Raw genomic sequence first — 6,000 nt, 5'->3', positions numbered from 1 at the left:
AGTACATATCACATCAGGGGATCCCTTTTATCAGCAAGATATTCAGAAGGGATGAATGATTTACTCACATAATCTCTTAAACCTTTCACTTGCGGATTCTAAGATAAAATTTATAGCATTTTATCATTTGGACCGAAAAAAAAGAAAAGAAAGAAAGAAACACCACGGTAAAATTCTTCTATGAAATCCGAAACCCTAGTCATTGATTTTCTAGCTGATGAAATTTCAAAAGAACATGGTCTTCCATGATAGAGGAACAGCAGGCCTCTGCCTCGACTCTGGTGTGTTCTCATGTTGGAAAGCAGGTAATTTCTCCCCAGGGAGTTACGTTAAATAAATACCTCCTAACTTTGCATTTGAAAACACCGAAGATTTGCATTAACCTCCCACAATTTAAGATTGTACCAAGCCCTGTATAATTTATTTCTCTAACTTCTGTTTGCTGAACAGACATAAATTTGCACAAAATGCTTAACAACTGCTGCTTGCATTTTGAGTTTTAACCTAAGAGATCAGCTTGGTGCTGATGAGGAAGGCAATCAACATGACAACATTTGCTTAATATTTCTGCCATGCTGCTACAGCAGAAAAACAAACAAAAAATGGGTTGCAATGTTTTATTTCCTTTCCTTAAATCCTTTTGCCCATCTGATATGTTATCCCTTTATCTGATAAAAATGTAAGTTGGCCTAATTCCTGCAAGAATAACCACATCTTTATCTGGTCTTAAGGAGGGGGTCAGATACAGGAGGCAAACAAGCACAACCAAATCAGTAATAAAAACATTAGAAATATCCAGAAGTACTGGACAAAGGAAATGTAGTACTTAGCAGTGATGAGAATCAGGTCAGGTCTGTACCAGATTACCCCCACAGACCACATCTGTAGTGATGACCTCTCTTTTGCACCAGGTAGCACTCCTCAGCAGCCACTAAATTACATTTGCTCTTACCCACATCAGGCCCTGGTACCTCCATGCAATTCAGCAGAACGCACACTGATTTACACTGGTGGAACGATGGCAGAATCTGACCATGAGGAGCAGGCTGTGAAAGGGTGAAACCTCTGCAAGTATAAGTTACTGTGGCTCAGTTTGCATTTCTGGTGCCAAATTTACTTCTGTCCACTTAGCACATGGCTCAAGGTCATGTCAAGAAAATATTTTGCTGTTACAATTATTCCCTTGAAGTCCTGAGCTCTTTGCATTTGGGAGCCAATCACACTTCCCATGCCTTGAGAAGCTGGCACTGTTTTTCTGATGCTGAACAAAGATGGATTCACTGAGATTTTCATGGCTGCCATTTTCTTCTCCTCCTACCTTTGAGCCCCTGCAATCTGAGCCAGTGCTGGAGGAGCCTTCCTGGGTGGTGCCATAGCACTGACAACATCCACATCTATGTTTGGCGAGGACCTGGGCTCGATTTCAACCAGCTGCACCTTTGCACCTAGCAGAATGGTGAGCCTGGCATCACTTCCCCTGACAATTCCTTGCTCCTGCAAAGCATGCTCATGCTCACAGGTGAGTCACCACACATTTATGTGGCTGCATGTCAGTGACCTGGCTGCTGAATATGTGCTTACACAGCCTTCAGGGATGGCTTTGTGCTAGCGCTGTGGGAGATCTGTCTCCCTTCTCTGAGCCAGGTGCCTCTCTGGCCTCAGCTCCACAAACAAAGAGCTGCTGCAGCCACGTCCATTCCTCTCCACACAGAGAGAAATGTCAGTGACATTTTCTCACACCCTGGCTGAGGTCATACAGCCTGATTCCCCTGAAACAATCAACTTTTACAGCAGCTAAGAAACAGCATGAATTTAATATACTCCAGATTATTTCTTTCATCTATTTCTTGTATTTTTCCATATTACTCAGAGGGCTGAGTACCCATTTCATATCATTTGAACAGTTTTCACCATTTTTTTTTTACACTATAGACTCATTCATATTTACATATCTTTAGTTCCCAGTAAATTAAGCCACACCATGTCAGAATTACAGAAAATGTGTTTATCTCACTCTGATAAACCAAATCAACCAAACACACAGAAACAAAGGGAATATCTCTGAGTCAGATGCCACCTCACGCCCACTGCTGAGTGCTGCTGCTGAACCCCTGCAGCCCACGCTGCAGCTATTCAGAACAATTCCCCATTTGTCAGGATATTAAGTTTGACTTCAGGGAAACCCAGACAGTATTCTCACTCCAGCATTGGAGAGGAGCTAATAGGGACATAAAGCACACTGTAGCACAGCAGCTTGCTCACAGACATAAAGACAGTGCTGAGGCAACTACAGGTGAAGCAAGGCAGTCCGTGGGCTGAGGGCTTTATGGCATGCATGCACCTCATCCTCTCCATTTCAGCAAGAGGCTCCCAAATATATTTGGAAATCTGTACCTTGGGAGACGACATGCTGAAACACCACCTGAATGTGCATACCTGCACCGGGGCATGCTGCTGCAGGGCTCTCAGCCCAGCTGGGGTTAAGGCTGGCCAGGCTCTGCTCCTGGGGCCAGAGGGCAGAACCCCTCACTTCCCCACAACAAGGCCTCACCTCCTGCCTGTGGTCTTGAGAACGGGATCCCCTGGAAATCTGGGATGAGGGAAGAGCAAGGCTTGCCAAAGGGACAAGATTTGAAGCCAGTTGCAGCTGCTTCTGGCAGATGCCGGAGTGCTGGGATTTCCCCTGACTCTGGAAATGCTGCATAGTTTGCTGTGTCAGGATGTATCTGGCCTCAGCAACATTCTATCTGTTTTTGGAGGGCTTATCTCCTAAATTAGGATAGCTGTCATTGCACAGAAATGACTATCAGATTTTATGAGGGCGTTACAACAGAGGTTGACAGAGAGGTGTTGGGAAACCTGATGGTTTTAACAGTGTTTTACAAGTTTCTTACCTTGGGAGAGGTTAATACATATTTTGTGCTCATTTACAGTAAATAAATTTGTTTCCCCCCACCCATCTCTTTTCTGTGCCATTCCTTTTGAAACTGTAGTCACTGCTGCATCCCCAGCAGGAGCTGCTTGCATGCCCTCCCAGAGAGAAAACTCAGCTGGAACCTGTCGGGAATTTGCTGCTTGAGGAGGGAAACATGGCTGCACAGAGTGTGTTTCACCTCTGCATCACACTGTCCTGAGGAGTTAACAAAGAGATCCATTGACACACGGGAGCATTCAGGAGATGAAGCCACACTGTAGGGGCTGCCTGCTGATTTTACAGCAGGAGCTGGGGAAAGGGGAATCCCAGTGGTGATTTGTCGTTTGGAAGCAGGAGCAGCAGAGCTGTTGAGCTGCCAGGAATATGATTTCTGGCTGCAGCTGTTTCTCCCATCTCGGTTCTGCCCCCCTCACACTGCAGCCCACACCTCCTGAGGTGCACTGCACACCGCTCATTTTTCGCACATCACTGGAACTCCTGACTTCGCCCTCTGTATTTTTAGTGCTTGCCAGTTCTCACACCTCAGACAGAAAACATTCAGACTGTCCTGCGTTTAGCTTTTGCATTTCCAAATGAATCTTCCCTAATAATAGGATGTACACTAAGTATTTCTGATGAGATCTCTTGCCTTAACAAAGAAGACCTTGGCTTGGTATGATATATGCCCTAGTTAAAGTAAACACTAACATTCATATTCTCCTGCAGGCTGCACTGGAGCACTGGTCAACCATTCAGCAAGTAGCCCGTATTTCTTATTTCAATTTATGGCCTTGACATGGACAGGAGCTAATGTAAAAGTCCTGAGCTTTTGTGAGGGATGGTGCAAGGCACATAATGGCTTTGCCGTTGCCTCGCTGAACAGATGCACAGTTCACTGATCTGTTAAGCTCTTCTGAGATCATGCGGTGTGTAAAAAAAAATACTACACACTTGTAAATGTCAAGAGGAGTTACTGGTATTTATAGAAAAGAAACTGTTTTACTATTTCCAGTTCTGTGAAGCACATACTCTGTATACCTTAGGGTTCAGCTCCAGCAGCTCGGTAGTTTCCGCATGGATCAGATTTTTAAGGTCAAAAATAGATGGAGATGACCCCAGCAATTCAGCATGGTGCATGAGCAGTTCACAGCCCAAGGAAAGCAAGTGACATTTAACAGTGGGAAAGCAAGCAAAGCCAAGCAAGGGGAAGGAGTAGGTTTGTAACATGATGAGAGAAGCAAGGCACACACGTTTCATGCATTTCATGAAGAGCTGGATTGTTCTCTTTTGAAATCATGCTGGGGTGTTTGAGTACGCATGGCAGTCCTAAACACAAGACAGCTTGCTAGCAAATCTTGCCAAGCTCAGAGCTGAGGCATGCAAGAGAAAGAGGGATCCCATCTGACAATAACCACACGTTCTGGAAATCATGGCTCCCTAATTTAATTCACCACATGGAAGGCTTTGCATTTTAATTTATCAGTTTCTTTTTAATTGACCAGATTAATTATTTCCACCTTGTCACTTGGCAGGTAGGTCACTGCTCCTTTTCACAGCATTAATGAACTAATTCAGTTTTTCACCTTGTAATTAAAACTGTGAGTTACAGAGATCATGTTTATGAATCGGTTTGGTGCACAATAAAATGTACTCTTTATGAAATAAAATACAACATCATGCATTTCTTCTGCCAAAAGCTATTTCATTTCTTTGGAGTTCTCCAGTAGCAAAAATATGATGAGGGAAAAAAAAAAAAAAAAAAAACAAACAAAGAAAAAAGCATCCTCAACACTATACTTTTCAATAAGCAATAAAAATGGGTAAAATAAAATTACCTTCTGATTCCTGAACACCCCCGTATCTCCCTTGGGGACACCAAGCCCAGCTACAAACATGAAAGCTATGCACATTACCAGTGTTTTATGCTCTAATCAAGGTATCTTATGATCAGGTCAGAAAGAAGGACTTGCAAGCATGGCGCTGTGTTAGCTGAGGACGACACACTACAACTGGCCCACCAGCTAAGTCTTCCTGCTGTAAGGGAGGCTGGGGAAACATCAGGACCTGCTGGCTGCAGTCAGCACAGCAGTCATGCTCACTGGGGTCTTCTGCAATGTCAAAAGCTTGGCTTAGTTCTTAAATTGTTCTCTCACATCTCTGCTTAAACACAAGCTTTTCTTGCCTTTAAATACTGTTGTCAGTGAACTTCATGTAGTGGCACTTGATTCAGATAAAAGCTAGATCTCTGCTTGTTGTATGGGACTGGATGGAGGAATGCCATGCAGTGAATATGTTTCAGGAATAAACAACATTTTGTCTACCTGTGGGTTGTTCTGATGGATGTGGGACAAAGGGAGAGTCCTTTATAGATGCTTTTCACTGAATCCCTTGCCTTTGTTCCAGAGGTTAGAGCAACTTTCAGCACACAGGCAGGAGAGGTATGAGAAGGTCAGGGGATGCTGGAGAGAGTTAAACATAAGGGTACAAATGCTGGGAAAATAAGTATCCTGGTCACCAGAACTACAGCTGTCTAAGTACAAATGTGGCTGACAGCCCCCTGCCCCTTCCGCTCTGCCTGTGCATCTGAGGCCCAGCTGTTACAAAAACAATGGTTTTGTCTGCATAGATTGCATTTTTTTTCCCCACAATGAAATAACAGGCAAATACTTAAACATATAAAACAGCCTTTGGACTGTTTCTCAGTCCATCTGTGAGATCAAGACAAATTCAACAAGACTGTGAATAAAAATACAGCAACAGGTATTTCTAATTCCATTTCTCAGTAGAAAGCTTCTAGTAACAGCTAATAACTAAGTCATACTAATCAACTCAGTGACAGAACCCTTAAAGTATGTAATATAATACAGTTTCTGATTTTCTTTTAATGGAACCTACATGTTGCAATCTCCTACTCTACAGCCATAAAACTTTATAGTGTTCTCTTTTGTCTACTGAGATTTCAGGTGTTTAACCGCTGACTTCTACTCCAACAAAGTCTCAAGCAGGAATAATGCTATCCATGTGCTGCAGTAAATGAGTGTTCCAGCTTGGTGAGTAGTTTCACTGTTACACATGCATGCAGACAC

The sequence above is a fragment of the Cyrtonyx montezumae genome, unplaced genomic scaffold (assembly GCF_038088225.1).
Source record: "Cyrtonyx montezumae isolate F1298 unplaced genomic scaffold, pur_monq_1.0 scaffold_7, whole genome shotgun sequence".
Taxonomy (NCBI): domain Eukaryota; kingdom Metazoa; phylum Chordata; class Aves; order Galliformes; family Odontophoridae; genus Cyrtonyx; species Cyrtonyx montezumae.
The sequence above is the reverse complement of the archived record's forward strand: the minus strand, read 5'-3'. Positions refer to the sequence as shown.